Source organism: Oncorhynchus keta, chromosome 34, assembly GCF_023373465.1.
Source record: "Oncorhynchus keta strain PuntledgeMale-10-30-2019 chromosome 34, Oket_V2, whole genome shotgun sequence".
Classification (NCBI taxonomy): domain Eukaryota; kingdom Metazoa; phylum Chordata; class Actinopteri; order Salmoniformes; family Salmonidae; genus Oncorhynchus; species Oncorhynchus keta.
Genome location: NC_068454.1, coordinates 76725528 through 76741476, shown reverse-complemented (window position 1 = coordinate 76741476; position 15949 = coordinate 76725528). Strand labels below are relative to the sequence as shown.

General features: G+C 46.1%; 1 protein-coding gene across 2 annotated transcripts in view; it reads left to right on the top strand.

The window, feature by feature from the left end:
- The first annotated feature begins 6780 nt into the window (after positions 1-6780).
- LOC118374043 (voltage-dependent calcium channel gamma-4 subunit-like) overlaps positions 6781-15949 on the top strand; it is an 81234-nt gene continuing 72065 nt past the window's right edge. For both annotated transcript variants that reach the window (XM_052494971.1, XM_052494970.1), the window contains exon 1: positions 6781-7220. The gene's annotated coding sequence lies outside the window, so the exon portion shown is untranslated. The remainder of the gene's footprint in view (positions 7221-15949) is intronic.

Genomic DNA, 15949 nt, shown 5'->3' with positions numbered 1-15949 from the left:
CTGAGAGAGGGAGAGAAAGGAGTGAGTATATAGCTGAGAGAGGGAGAGAAAGGAGTGAGTATACAGCTGAGAGGGAGAGAAAGGAGTGAGTATACAGCTGAGAGGGAGAGAAAGGAGTGAGTATAAGGCTGAGAGAGGGAGAGAAAGGAGTGAGTATATAGCTGAGAGAGGGAGAGAAAGGAGTGAGTATATAGCTGAGAGAGGGAGAGAAAGGAGTGAGTATAAGGCTGAGAGAGGGAGAGAAAGGAGTGAGTATATAGCTGAGAGAGGGAGAGAAAGGAGTGAGTATATAGCTGAGAGAGGGAGAGAAAGGAGTGAGTATAAGGCTGAGAGAGGGGGAGAAAGGAGTGAGTATAAGGCTGAGAGAGTGAGAAAGGAGTGAGTATAAGGCTGAGAGAGTGAGAAAGGAGTGAGTATGTAGCTGAGAGAGGGAGAGAAAGGAGTGAGTATACAGCTGAGAGGGAGAGAAAGGAGTGAGTATAAGGCTGAGAGAGGGAGAGAAAGGAGTGAGTATATAGCTGAAAGGGAGAGAAAGGTGTGAGTATATGGCTGAGAGGGAGAGAAAGGAGTGAGTATATGGCTGAGAGGGAGAGAAAGGAGTGAGTATAAGGCTGAGAGAGGGAGAGAAAGGAGTGAGGATATAGCTGAGAGAGTGAGAAAGGAGTGAGTATATAGCTGAGAGAGTGAGAAAGGAGTGAGTATGTAGCTGAGAGAGGGAGAGAAAGGAGTGAGTATATAGCTGAGAGAGTGAGAAAGGAGTGAGTATATAGCTGAGAGAGTGAGAAAGGAGTGAGTATGTAGCTGAGAGAGGGAGAGAAAGGAGTGAGTATATAGCTGAGAGAGTGAGAAAGGATTGAGTTTTTAGCTGAGAGTGAGAAAGGAGTGAGTATATAGCTGAGAGAGTGCGAAAGGAGTGAGTATATAGCTAAGAGAGTGAGAAAGGAGTGAGTATATAGCTGCGAGAGTGAGAAAGGAGTGAGTATATAGCTGAGAGAGGGAGAGAAAGGAGTGAGTATATAGCTGAGAGAGGGAGAGAAAGGAGTGAGTATATAGCTGAGAGAGTGAGAAAGGAGTGAGTATATAGCTGAGAGAGGGAGAGAAAGGAGTGAGTATATAGCTGAGAGAGTGAGAAAGGAGTGAGTATATAGCTGAGAGAGTGAGAAAGGAGTGAGTATATAGCTAAGAGAGGGAGAGAAAGGAGTGAGTATATAGCTGAGAGAGGGAGAGAAAGGAGTGAGTATATAGCTGAGAGAGGGAGAGAAAGTAGTGAGTATATAGCTGAGAGAGGGAGAGAAAGTAGTGAGTATATAGCTGAGAGAGTGAGAAAGGAGTGAGTATATAGCTGAGAGAGTGAGAAAGGAGTGAGTATATAGCTGAGAGAGGGAGAGAAAGGAGTGAGTATATAGCTGAGAGAGGGAGAGAAAGGAGTGAGTATATAGCTGAGAGAGGGAGAGAAAGGAGTGAGTATATAGCTGAGAGAGTGAGAGAAAGGAGTGAGTATATAGCTGAGAGAGTGAGAAAGGAGTGAGTATATGGCTGAGAGAGTGAGAAAGGTGTGAGTATATAGCTGAAAGGGAGAGAAAGGTGTGAGTATATAGCTGAAAGGGAGAGAAAGGAGTGAGTATAAGGTTGAGAGGGAGAGAAAGAGTGAGTATACAGCTGAGAGAGGGAGAGAAAGGAGTGAGTATAAGGCTGCGAGAGGGAGAGAAAGGAGTGAGTATATGGCTGAGAGAGGGAGAGAAAGGAGTGAGTATAAGGCTGTGAGGGGGAGAGAAAGGAGTGAGTATATAGCTGAGAGGGAGAGAAAGGAGTGAGTATATAGCTGAGAGAGGGAGAGAAAGGAGTGAGTATATTGCTGAGAGGGAGAGAAAGGAGTGAGTATACGACTGAGAGAGGGAGAGAAAGGAGTGAGTATACAGCTGAGAGAAGGAGAGAAAGGAGTGAGTATACAGCTGAGAGAGTGAGAGAAAGGAGTGAGTATAAGGCTCAGAGGGAGAGAAAGGCGTGAGTATATGGCTGAGGGGGAGAGAAAGGAGTGAGTATAAGGCTGAGAGAGGGAGAGAAAGGAGTGAGTATAAGGCTGAGAGGGTGAGAGAAAGGAGTGAGTATAAGGCTGAGAGAGGGAGAGAAATGAGTGAGTATAAGGCTGAGAGGGGGAGAGAAAGGAGTGAGTATAAGGCTGAGAGGGGGAGAGAAAGGAGTGAGTATACAGCTGAGAGAGGGAGAGGTGCTCGCCTCCCTACCACTGAGGAAGTACAGTTCCCGCTCAGCCCAGTCAAAACTGTTCGCTGCTCTAGCCCCCCAATGGTGGAACAAACTCCCTCACGACGCCAGGACAGCGGAGTCAATCACCACCTTCCGGAGACACCTGAAACCCCACCTCTTTAAGGAATACCTAGGATAGGATAAGTAATCCTTCTCACCCCCCCCCCCCCTAAAAGATTTAGATGCACTATTGTAAAGTGGCTGTTCCACTGGATGTCATAAGGTGAATGCACCAATTTGTAAGTCGCTCTGGATAAGAGCGTCTGCTAAATGACTTAAATGTAATGTAAATGTGTGAGTATATAGCTGAGAGGGAGAGAAAGGAGTGAGTATATGGCTGAGAGGGAGAGAAAGGAGTGAGTATGTAGCTGAGAGAGGGAGAGAAAGGATTGAGTACGTAGCTGAGGGAGAGAAAGGAGTGAGTATACAGCTGAGAGTGAGAGAAAGGAGTGAGTATATGGCTGAGAGGGAGAGAAAGGAGTGAGTATATGGCTGAGAGGGAGAGAAAGGAGTGAGTATGTAGCTGAGAGAGGGAGAGAAAGGATTGAGTACGTAGCTGAGGGAGAGAAAGGAGTGAGTATACAGCTGAGAGAGGAAGTGAAAGGAGTAAGTATACAGCTGAGAGAGGAAGTGAAAGGAGTAAGTATACAGCTGAGAGGGAGAGAAAAGAGTAAGTATACAGCTGAGAGAGGAAGTGAAAGGAGTAAGTATACAGCTGAGAGGGAGAGAAAATAGTGAGTATAAGGCTGAGAGGGGGAGTGAAAGGAGTGAGTATACAGCTGAGAGAAGGAGAGAAAGGAGTGAGTATACAGCTGAGAGAGTGAGGAGAGAAAGGAGTGAGTATACAGCTGAGAGAGGGAGAAAGGAGTGAGTAAAGGCTGCGAGGGGGAGAGAAAGGAGTGAGTATAAGGCTGAGAGGGAGAGAAAGGAGTGAGTATATGGCTGAGAGGGAGAGAAAGGAGTGAGTATATGGCTGAGGGGGAGAGAAGGGAGTGAGTATAAGGCTGAGAGAAGGAGAGAAAGGAGTGAGTATACAGCTGAGAGAGGGAGAGAAAGGAGTGAGTATAAGGCTGAGAGAGGGAGAGAAAGGAGTGAGTATAAGGCTGAGAGAGGGAGTGAAAGGAGTGAGTATATGGCTGAGAGGGAGAGAAAGGAGTGAGTATGCAGCTGAGAGGGAGAGAAAGGAGTGAGTATATGGCTGAGAGAGGGAGAGAAAGAAGTGAGTATAAGGCTGAGAGAGGGAGAGAAAGGAGTGAGTATAAGGCGGAGAGAGGGAGAGAAAGGAGTGAGTATAAGGCTGAGAGAGGGAGAGAAAGGAGTGAGTATAAGGCTGAGAGAGGGAGAGAAAGGAGTGAGTATAAGGCTGAGAGAGGGAGAGAAAGGAGTGAGTATAAGGCTGACAGAGGGAGAGAAAGGAGTGAGTATAAGGCTGAGAGAGGGAGAGAAGGGAGTGAGTATAAGGCTGAGAGAGGGAGAGAAAGGAGTGAGTATATAGCTGAGAGGGTGAGAGAAAGGAGTGAGTATATAGCTGAGAGGGAGAGAAAGGAGTGACTATAAGGCTGAGAGAGGGAGAGAAGGGAGTAACCATTTTGACCCCCATCACTGTAACTTTGGTCAAGGTTTGGTTCAGGTCAAACTCTGGTAATGCTTTCCTTGCTTGGATGATGGTCAGCAGAGATGCCCAATATTGATGACATTGTCTATCAACCTTTTCCATATTTTCTTGTTTTCATAAGCCTATCTTTATGTATTACATAGTAGACCTAATAATAACTTTTTATAAGAATCACTTTTCATACATTTTGCTCAAAGCACTAGGTAAAAACAAAATGTCAGTGGTTAAATATTAAATAGAATATTAAATGGATTAAATATTGATTGATGACAGTAGTAATTATGTCTTACGAATAAACCCTCTGCCCTCACTCTTTCTGTCTTTCTCTCTGTCCCTGTTTATACCTGTTGCTAACATGGGTCCTTTGTCCTGATCCTTTCTACATTCTGATTGTGCCCATATTTCCAGAAATGTGTCTGTTAATTCGATCACAATTAGATCACAATGGGTCTTTTGTTTTGTCTTCACCTGTCTTCAAATGTGGGCACAATCAGAATGTGGACAAGACTAGGACAAAGGATGCATTTTAGAACCAGGTATAAACAGGGCTTCTGTGACTGTTCTTTCCTCCTGCCATTCAGTCTTTTACAATCATTCACTCCATTATGATCATTACATTTTAATAGAGAATTTGTAGAGACAATTTTGTTGATCTTTTCCCTCGGTCCCATTCTTCTCTCGCCAAATTCTTCTCCCCTGTTCCCTCATCCCCAAGTCTATTTCTCTCTGCTGTTTCATCAGAGGGTGTAGGTGGGCCTAATGTTGCAAAATTCCACCAACTTTCAATAAATTCAATGGTTTTCCCGAAATCCTGGATGGAAGATTCATGGAATAAGCAGGAAATCCTTTAAAAAATAATTTCTGGAAAAGCAGGGAATTTATTGAAAGTTCCTGGAATGTTGCAACCTTAGGTTGTACTCTTCTAGCACATAATGATCTTTGTCAAGACAGCACCTTTTTGCTCCTTGATGCACCATCAAAGAAAAGAGATTGTCAATAGCTTTTACTAAATCCATGGAAATAATACTGTAGAATCTTGATTAAACTGATCCCATACTGATTGTGATGATGTCAGTGTTATTGGAGGTGTAACAATACAAGTCTCTGGGTTGGATTTCACTCATACTGGCATGCATTGATACAGTGTGTGTGTGTGTGTGTGTGCGTGCGTGCGTGCGTGCGTGCATGTGTAATTCCGAGCGGTCGACTCTGAAGGTGGGGATTGGTGCAGGGTTGAAATACTGCAGGCCTTTATTATAATGCATGGCATACACACTGTGGAGCACTGGTTAAATAGTGTGTGAGTGTAACCGAGCTACTTCCTGGAGAACCGAGCTGATACCTGGAGACTCACGTTAGCTTTCTAATCTGATTCCTAGGCTTTAGCTCAGTGAGTCACAACAAGAATACAACACAACATGGGGCAATTTGCATTTGTCTGTGTGTGTGTCAACTATCTCTCACAAACTCACGTCAGAATTAGACGTTCATCCATGTTCCTCAAACATCAAATTTCGAAGTCAAACAAAACGTCATATTTAAGGTTAATTTTTGGCATTAGCTGCAGGTAGGTTCACTGCATTGCAGTGTAGGTCACTAAGCATTGAATTAAAACACTAGCCTCTCCCCTATCGTGGTACAAGCCACAGTCTGATTGATTAGTACTGTGTGTGTGTGTGTGCGTGCGTGCGAAGGAAATTATGCAGGTCAAATGGACAACACAAAAAGCCAACAATCAATATACGTATATAAATATAAAATGTCTGTGCTGTCTAACTTCAAGGATGTTCTATCAAGTGCTAGGATTTATAGTGTGTGAATATTGGTGTGACGGGAACGTGTGCTATTATAGCCTTTGTGAGCACATATTTATAAACATGTGGTTCTGTGACGTCAGCTCTCTCTCTCTCTGTGTGTGTGTGTGTGTGTGTGTGTGTGTGTGTGTGTGTGTGTGTGTGTGTGTGTGTGGGGTAGCAGTATGGGGTTGAGTGAATCTCTCTTTTCACCATCACCATTACTGCATGAAAGACCTGTCACTCTGCATTAGCTCTCTTCAGCTCTTCTGCTCCCCTTTTTTCCGTGCGTGTATATATGTGTGTGTGTGTAAGATAGAGAGGGTGATGAAGAGAGAGGAAGGGAGGAAGGGAATGTGTAAAGCCATTTTAAAGCCATAGAAGGTCATCATTCAGTCAGTCCTCTGGTAGCCTGGTTCACACACAAATACAAACACACTGAATTAGAATAGTGGCGGTGTACAGGAACCACTGGCTATATGTCAACCTACAAACCAGCCGTGAATCATGCCTCAGAAGATGACAGTATTTACAGCAGCAGTGTGCATTTGAGTCAAGGAGATGATGACATAATTCTTATCAGGCGTGGAAAACAGAGCATTTTTCCTTCTGTGGTCTCGAGTCACCATTTTACCAAAAATAGTCTACCGTTACCGTTTTTATCCCCTCCCCTCTACACAATTATGCGTGGCATCTCTCTCTCTCTCTCTCTCTCTCTCTCTGCGGAACTGTGCTACCGCAATGCTCACAACCCTGCATTTCTTTAGACAGCGGTGGAAATGGCCATCATATTCTGATGTATGAAAATAAAAATAAACAATCCCGATGAATCTCCATCCTGCCGACCTTCAACAAAATATCGACATCAATAACACTCTTAACTTGGTCATGGCTAGCATGCTATTTAGGCGTGCACGCAACTGACGCACGTACACACACGCTCCAGTAACCACATGTAGAAAAATTATGATTGCCAAAAGACGGTGGTTTTAGCATCTGTGTTGCCCCAAACAAAATAGCCCTGTTGTAGCCTACATGCACAACAGCAAATGAATAGCCAGTTTATTCTGCTTTTCGAGTAGTCAATCTTGTCCGTTCACATCACTGAAGAGTTCGGTCGGATGCGACAAGTTGCTTATGTTGAGGGCTCGGTGTGAGAGATAGATAGAGGAACGGACGGGCAGACAGAGCGAACTAGCACTCGTGTAACTGGAGGGGAGGGGGAGACGCATTCTCACGGAGTACACACACGCATTGGCTACATCTCCTGTAGACAAATTCGTGTTTCACTGATGTGTCTGTGTATCCGCTGTATATCTGTTAAAACCATTTCATCATATGGCTGAGTTATGTTTAGTAGAGAAATGACATACAGTTTCTTACACGGTATTTTTTTCACGTAATTTTGTCTTAATACCCCCCTGTTTGTTATTTCGAGGCCGTTATTTGTCGTCCACCCCCTCTCTCTCTTTTTCTCCCCATCTCCTTTTCCTCTCTTTGGGAGTGTGACGGTCTTCGAATAAGCTTCTGAAATAATAAGCCGGCAGGTAAGACTTGTCTATAAGATTATTTACATTCGGGGCTTGTAATATAGGTTATAATATTGGTCATTGTTTAAGTGCTTGTATTTGGTTTAACGAAAAACCAATCAATCGATGGCTATTTGCAAGCTACATTCTCCTGCCAATTCGTTTCACACTGCTCGCAACCCACTAATTGTCTGTGTGTGTCAGTTTAAAACAGTAACAGACCATGAATGTAGGCAATTAAACGTCAAATTAATGTGCCTTTGTTCTGCAAATTACAATACAAGAGCAGAAATGATGCTTCGAATGCAACTACATATCCCTATAATATCGCGTTTGGGCGACGGCGCATCCATAGAAATCCGTTTATACAGGTGTTTAATATGCCTGTATGAGAATGTCCTGCACATTTTCAGTGTGTTTGAGGTCATAGTGTGTGAATGTGTCTTTGATCCTCAGTCAAACGAGTTCTCACGCACTATGCCGGTCGGTCGGTCGCGTAACACTAGGCGTCCATTTTCCACGGTGGAGGCAGTGCAGTTAGTGTGATGTGTATACTGTATTAATGAATGCACTGCGGTCCGCATCGCTGTATTTCAGTCTCTCCATGCTCTCCGCCGCGGCTCTGTCTGTCGTGCTGTATCGAACATGTGTCTGTGTGGCATTGCTTTCATATCATCCATCCTTCACACTGTCTATCTCTGCCTGAATGCTCAAGCGCGCCAATAACTATGGAAGCCTATCATATTAGTTTCATGATGTAGCCTAAATGCACCGCATGATCTTATGGGCATGTCATTTGTGACCATCTTGTTTTGAGGCCTCTGCCTCGTCTCCCCAAATGACCACCACACATGCCTTTTTTCTCTTAGATCCATACATAAATATTTATCCCACACAGGTTGTTCAATCCTTAATTCTCCATAGGATTATGAAATCTGAGGTGGAATGGTGTTCCCCAGTGGTATTTCACATTAGTGGGTTTGAGTGACCAGAGTGCAGAACAGCATCTTTGGTATGTCATGAAGCTCATAAGTATTTGTATTTTTTCTCTATAAATGGCCATTTGCTCAGTTGTCACCAACATCTCTCTCTCTCTCTCATATATACAGCTCTGCTAGTCATCCGTTCCATCCTTAGAATTAACAGGCATTCAATTCCAAGCAATGTTCGACTACATTTGGACTGGGATCCCTATTCCATTTGAAATGTCGGATTACTTGACGATTATATCATGCCATCACTCGGAATTCACCACCTTTCCCAGTAACCTATTTCTACACCTGCTACAGTGGAAAATAATGTTATTCCACTATGTTGGCTGGAGTGGGAAGAATCATGGGGGATTTTGGAGCTGAACTGTAAGGCCATTCTGTCCATTGTATTGCTATGGTTCTTTCTGCAGCTCTGTTTTCTCCTGACCCCACAGCATCCCCCTCAGACATGCTCTCTGTATTGGTTGTTGTTCTGTGATGATGTGTGTGACTGTCCAGAGGGCCCTGGCTCTTCCATGCATGTAGCCATCACTGCAGCTGCAGCACTGTCAGGAACCATGCCATTGCATCGTCTGACCTCTTGATGTAATAACGTAGTCCAAGTTGTTGGGCTATTCACAATCCACTGCAATATAGAGCTTTATATGGTGGTCATAATTTATAGCATAATTACTTTCTCCTGATTAATTTCCCCCAGAATATTAGGACTGTGGTCTGTTCCAAACACCCTTTCTTAAAGCAGCCCTGTAAGATAGAACAGGGGTTCCCAAAGTTTTTCACTTGGGCCCCCCTTCCAGCATTGGGGAACATTGTGCGTTATAAATAGCTCACTAAGTTATGCTATGACTGACACGACAAGAGGAACTGAGGATGCACTACCAAATTTTGAAATTGTACCTTTCCAGTCGTGTAGTCTTGTAGACCGTGAGCTAGCTGGATAGACTTGTAGACCGTGAGCTAGCTGGATAGACTTGTAGACAGTGAGCTAGCTGGATAGACTTGTAGACAGTGAGCTAGCTGGATAGACTTGTAGACAGTGAGCTAGCTGGATAGACTTGTAGACAGTGAGCTAGCTGGATAGACTTGTAGACTGAGTTAGCTGGATAGACTTGTAGACTGAGTTAGCTGGATAGACTTGTAGACTGAGTTAGCTGGATAGACTTGTAGATCGTGAGCTAGCTGGATAGACTTGTAGATCGTGAGCTAGCTGGATAGACTTGTAGACTGTGAGCTAGCTGGATAGACTTGTAGACAGTGAGCTAGCTGGATAGACTTGTAGACAGTGAGCTAGCTGGATAGACTTGTAGACAGTGAGCTAGCTGGATAGACTTGTAGACAGTGAGCTAGCTGGATAGACTTGTAGACCGTGAGCTAGCTGGATAGACTTGTAGACTGAGTTAGCTGGATAGACTTGTAGATCGTGAGCTAGCTGGATAGACTTGTAGACTGAGTTAGCTGGATAGACTTGTAGATCGTGAGCTAGCTGGATAGACTTGTAGAGCGTGAGCTAGCTGGATAGACTTGTAGACTGAGCTAGCTGGATAGACTTGTAGACCGTGAGCAAGCTGGATAGACTTGTAGACCGTGAGCTAGCTGGATAGACTTGTAGAGAGTGAGCTAGCTGGAAAGACTTGTAGAGAGTGAGCTAGCTGGAAAGACTTGTAGAGAGTGAGCTAGCTGGAAAGACTTGTAGAGAGTGAGCTAGCTGGATAGACTTGTAGACAAGTGAGCTAGCTGGAAAGACTTGTAGAGAGTGAGCTAGCTGGAAAGACTTATAGAGAGTGAGCTAGCTGGATAGACTTGTAGAGAGTGAGCTAGCTGGATAGACTTGTAGACAGTGAGCTAGCTGGATAGACTTGTAGACAGTGAGCTAGCTGGATAGACTTGTAGAGAGTGAGCTAGCTGGATAGACTTGTAGAGAGTGAGCTAGCTGGAAAGACTTGTAGAGAGTGAGCTAGCTGGATAGACTTGTAGAGAGTGAGCTAGCTGGATAGACTTGTAGAGAGTGAGCTAGCTGGATAGACTTGTAGACAGTGAGCTTGCTGGATAGACTTGTAGACAGTGAGCTTGCTGGATAGACTTGTAGACAGTGAGCTAGCTGGATAGACTTGTAGACAGTGAGCTAGCTGGATAGACTTGTAGAGAGTGAGCTAGCTGGAAAGACTTGTAGAGAGTGAGCTAGCTGGAAAGACTTGTAGAGAGTGAGCTAGCTGGATAGACTTGTAGAGAGTGAGCTAGCTGGATAGACTTGTAGACCGTGAGCTAGCTGGATAGACTTGTAGAGAGTGAGCTAGCTGGAAAGACTTGTAGAGAGTGAGCTAGCTGGAAAGACTTGTAGACAGTGAGCTTGCTGGATAGACTTGTAGACAGTGAGCTAGCTGGATAGACTTGTAGACAGTGAGCTAGCTGGATAGACTTGTAGAGAGTGAGCTAGCTGGATAGACTTGTAGAGAGTGAGCTAGCTGGATAGACTTGTAGAGAGTGAGCTAGCTGGATAGACTTGTAGAGAGTGAGCTAGCTGGATAGACTTGTAGAGAGTGAGCTAGCTGGATAGACTTGTAGACAGTGAGCTAGCTGGATAGACTTGTAGATCGTGAGCTAGCTGGATAAACTTGTAGATCGTGAGCTAGCTGGATAGACTTGTAGACTGAGCTAGCTGGATAGACTTGTAGACCGTGAGCAAGCTGGATAGACTTGTAGACAGTGAGCCAGCTGGATAGACTTGTAGAGAGTGAGCTAGCTGGAAAGACTTGTAGAGAGTGAGCTAGCTGGATAGACTTGTAGAGAGTGAGCTAGCTGGATAGACTTGTAGAGAGTGAGCTAGCTGGATAGACTTGTAGACAGTGAGCTTGCTGGATAGACTTGTAGACAGTGAGCTAGCTGGATAGACTTGTAGAGAGTGAGCTAGCTGGAAAGACTTGTAGAGAGTGAGCTAGCTGGAAAGACTTGTAGACAGTGAGCTTGCTGGATAGACTTGTAGACAGTGAGCTAGCTGGATAGACTTGTAGACAGTGAGCTAGCTGGATAGACTTGTAGAGAGTGAGCTAGCTGGAAAGACTTGTAGAGAGTGAGCTAGCTGGAAAGACTTGTAGATCGTGAGCTAGCTGGATAGACTTGTAGACCGTGAGCTAGCTGGATAGACTTGTAGAGAGTGAGCTAGCTGGAAAGACTTGTAGAGAGTGAGCTAGCTGGAAAGACTTGTAGATCGTGAGCTAGCTGGATAGACTTGTAGACCGTGAGCTAGCTGGATAGACTTGTAGCACATATTGAAGCCCTCCACAATGAAAGCTGTTTGATTCATTGTCACTCACCAAACTGCTTCTCCATTGTGTGTTGATCAGTGTTCTATGCAGAAAGGTAAAATCCATGCTACTACTCTGGTGTATTGGTGAGACCCAATAAGATAAGGAACTATTTCAACTCAACCCATTGTCTCTGTGATTTAACAGTGAGTGTTTGGCCTGCTACAGTTTGTCTATAGTACTAATCAACAAGTTGAATCCGGCAGGGGCGCAACTTTCACTGGGGACGGGGGGGTTAGACCCACCCCCTCACATTCTGAAATTGCATTTTAGTCCCCTCCAGTTTTATCATTGGAATGTGATAGAAAATTAGGCAATGGTGAGCTTTAGGACCATGCGGATGCCTCCGAGCGGTCAGGTAGGCTGTTTGGAGTATTTATCCAATTGGATACATTTTTGTTAAATAAAAAAAAAAACATTATGTCCCCCCACTTCTAAAACCAAAGTTGCGCCCCTGGAATGAGGTGTGGTGTAGATCTGCAGGTCTCCCATAGATAATCAATAATAGATATGCAGTACCCCCATATATATTACATTTACATTGAACAGATAGTACACTTTGATCAGTTTGAGATTTAATGTCATAATCTGTTTGAGGACACTGTTTCCAGGTTGCTCTGATTGAGGTGCTGGGTCATTCCATTTAGGAAATGTGGCTCCAATTGGTTTCTCTTGGTAATCTTGGTGTTGGGCAGGTTTGAATATACATTTGTGTTCAAAATTACAAATTGCTTTACATTGAAAGGGGGTAAATCACTTCATCCAATGTCAATGTGGAACACCCACTACCCAATGAGGAGCACTGGCCTCGGGGTAAAAGTGATATCAGCCAATTTATGGGTGACCAAGAACAGTTGGACAGAATATCTGAAACTTTTGAACATTTCTTTTGCCCTTTCCATCTCTTTTCTTTTCATTTCACTACACTGTAATTCCAGTCCCAGGAAGGAATGATTTCTTCTTTCCCCCAGTCTCCCTTTCTCCCACTGCTTCTGTATCTCTCTTCAGTGAAACGCAGTAGTTGAGTTCTGCAATGATCATCATTTCTGTCATGCAGCAATTGTTCAGAGGATCAATGCTTTTGTAGCAGGGCTGCCTTTTATGACTATGGTTTTGGGCTCCCATTCTTCTATCCAGACTCTCCATACCCAGCCTCTCCTTACCCAGTCTCTCCTTACCCAGTCTCTCCTTACCCAGTCTCTCCTTACCCAGTCTCTCCTTGCCCAGTCTCTCCTTACCCAGTCTCTCCTTGCCCAGTCTCTCCTTGCCCAGTCTCTCCTTACCCAGTCTCTCCTTACCCAGTCTCTCCTTCTAAATCTCTCCTTACCCAGTCTCTCCTTACCCAGCCTCTCCTTACCAAGTCTCTCCTTACCCAGTCTCTCCTTCTAAATCTCTCCTTACCCAGTCTCTCCTTACCCAGCCTCTCCTTACCAAGTCTCTCCTAACCCAGTCTCTCCTTGCCCAGTCTCTCCTTACCCAGTCTCTCCTTACCCAGTCTCTCTATTACCCAGTCTCTCCTTCTAAATCTCTCCTTACCAAGTCTCTCCTTACCCAGTCTCTCCTTACCCAGTCTCTCCATACCCAGCCTCTCCTTACCAAGTCTCTCCATACCCAGCCTCTCCTTACCCAGTCTCTCCTTAACCAGCCTCTCCTTACCCAGTCTCTCCTTACCCAGTCTCTCCTTACCAAGTCTCTCCTTACCAAGTCTCTCCTTACCCAGTCTCTCCTTAACCAGCCTCTCCTTACCAAGTCTCTCCTTAACCAGCCTCTCCTTACCAAGTCTCTCCTTAACCAGCCTCTCCTTACCAAGTCTCTCCTTACCAAGTCTCTCCTTACCAAGTCTCTCCTTACCAAGTCTCTCCTTACCAAGTCTCTCCTTACCCAGTCTCTCCTTACCCAGTCTTTCCTTACCAAGTCTCTCCCCCCATCCAGTCTCTCCTTAACCAGCCTCTCCTTAACCAGCCTCTCCTTAACCAGCCTCTCCTTACCAAGTCTCTCCTTACCAAGTCTCTCCTTACCCAGTCTCTCCTTAACCAGCCTCTCCTTACCAAGTCTCTCCTTAACCAGCCTCTCCTTACCAAGTCTCTCCTTAACCAGCCTCTCCTTACCAAGTCTCTCCTTAACCAGCCTCTCCTTACCAAGTCTCTCCTTAACCAGCCTCTCCTTACCAAGTCTCTCCTTACCCAGTCTTTCCTTACCAAGTCTCTCCCCCCATCCAGTCTCTCCTTTACCAGCCTCTCCTTGCCAAGTCTCTCCTTACCCAGTCTCTCCTTACCAAGTCTCTCCTTACCCAGTCTCTCCTTAACCAGCCTCTCCTTACCCTGTCTCTCCTTACCCTGTCTCTCCTTACCCTGTCTCTCCTTACCCTGTCTCTCCTTACCCTGTCTCTCCTTACCCTGTCTCTCCTTACCCTGTCTCTCCTTACCAAGTCTCCCCTTACCCAGCCTCTCCTTACCCAGCCTCTCCTTACCCAGCCTCCCCTTACCCAGCCTCCCCTTACCCAGCCTCCCCTTACCCAGCCTCCCCTTACCCAGCCTCTCCTTACCCAGCCTCTCCTTACCAAGTCTCTCCTTACCCAGTCTCTCCTTTCCCAGCCTCTCCTTACCAAGTCTCTCCTTACCCAGCCTCTCCTTACCCAGCCTCTCCTTTCCCAGCCTCTCCTTACCCAGTCTCTCCTTACCCAGCCTCTCCTTACCCAGCCTCTCCTTTCCCAGCCTCTCCTTACCCAGCCTCCCCTTACCCAGCCTCCCCTTACCCAGCCTCTCCTTACCCAGCCTCTCCTTACCCAGCCTCTCCTTACCAAGTCTCTCCTTACCCAGTCTCTCCTTTCCCAGCCTCTCCTTACCAAGTCTCTCCTTACCCAGCCTCTCCTTACCCAGCCTCTCCTTTCCCAGCCTCTCCTTACCCAGTCTCTCCTTACCCAGCCTCTCCTTTCCCAGCCTCTCCTTTCCCAGTCTCTCCTTACCCAGCCTCTCCTTTCCCAGCCTCTCCTTTCCCAGCCTCTCCTTACCCAGTCTCTCCTTACCCAGTCTCTCCTTACCCAGTCTCTCCTTACCCAGCCTCTCCTTACCCAGCCTTATCCAAACTCTCTCCCCCAGTCTCTCTTCAGTCTCTCTCCAGTCTCTCCCAAGTCTTTCTTCAGTCTCTCCAGTCTCTTCCCCAGTCTCTCTTCAGTCTCTCTTCAGTCTCTCTTCAGTCTCTCTCCAGTCTCTCCCCAGTCTCTCTCTTACTCTCCCTCCAGTCTCTCTCCAGTCTCACCCAAGTCTCGCCAGTCTCTCCCTAGTCTCTCTCTTACTCTCTCTCCCAGTCACTCTCCCGTCTCTCTCCAGTCTCCCCCAGTCTCTCCCCAGTCTCTCTTACTCTCTCTCCAGTCTCTCCCAAGTCTCACCCAAGTCTCCCACCAGTCTCTCCCTAGTCTCTCTCTTACTCTCTCTCCTGTCTCTCTCCCGTCTCTCTCCAGTCTCTCCCAGTCTCTCTTCCATCTTTCTCCAGTCTCCCCCAGTCTCCCCCCAGTCTCTCCCAAGTCTCTCTCCAGTCTCTCCCAAGTCTCTCTCCAGTCTCTCTCCAGTCTCTCCCAAGTCTCTCTCCAGTCTCTCTCCAGTCTCTCATCATCTCTTTCTTGTCTCTCTTCAGTCTTGCGTCCCCAGTCTCTCATAACTTTCAAGTCTCTCCCCCAGTCTCTCCAGTCTTAGTCTCTCCCAAGTCTCTCTCCAGTCTCTCCTCCAGTCTCTCTTCCGTCTCCCCCCAGTCACACCCCAGTCTCTCTTCAGTCTCTCCCCATTCCATCCCCAGTCTCTCTCCAGTCTCTCCTCATCTCTTTCTATTGTCTCTTCAGTCTTGCGTCCCCAGTCTCTCATCACTTTCCAGTCTCTCCCCCAGTCTCTCCTCCTGTCTCTCCTCCCAGTCTCTCCCCAGTGTCTCTCCCCATTGTCTCCTTCCCCAATCTCTTCCCAATCTCTCTCAAGTCTCTTGCCAGTCTCTCCCCAGTGTCTCTCCAGTCTCTCCCCAATCTATCTGCAGTCTCTCACCAGTCAAATGTGTCTCACGTTGTCTACTGATTGAGAGAGGATCAAGTCTTTCTATCAGCGCAGCCAATGTCTGCTTATAGTGCGAGCACATCATGCCTGCTCCACTTCCTCATTGCTAGCTGTAGCCTGTCCTGAGGAAACACTGCTTATAGTGCGAGCACATCATGCCTGCTCCACTTCCTCATTGCTAGCTGTAGCCTGTCCTGAAGAAACACTGCTTATAGTGCGATCACATCATGCCTGCCCCACTTCCTCATTGCTAGCTGTAGCCTGTCCTGAAGAAACACTGCTTATAGTGGGAGCACATCATGCCTGCCCCACTTCCTCATTGCTAGCTGTAGCCTGTCCTGAAGAAACACTGCTTATAGTGCGAGCACATCATGCCTGCCCCACTTCCTCATTGCTAGCTGTAGCCTGTCCTGAAG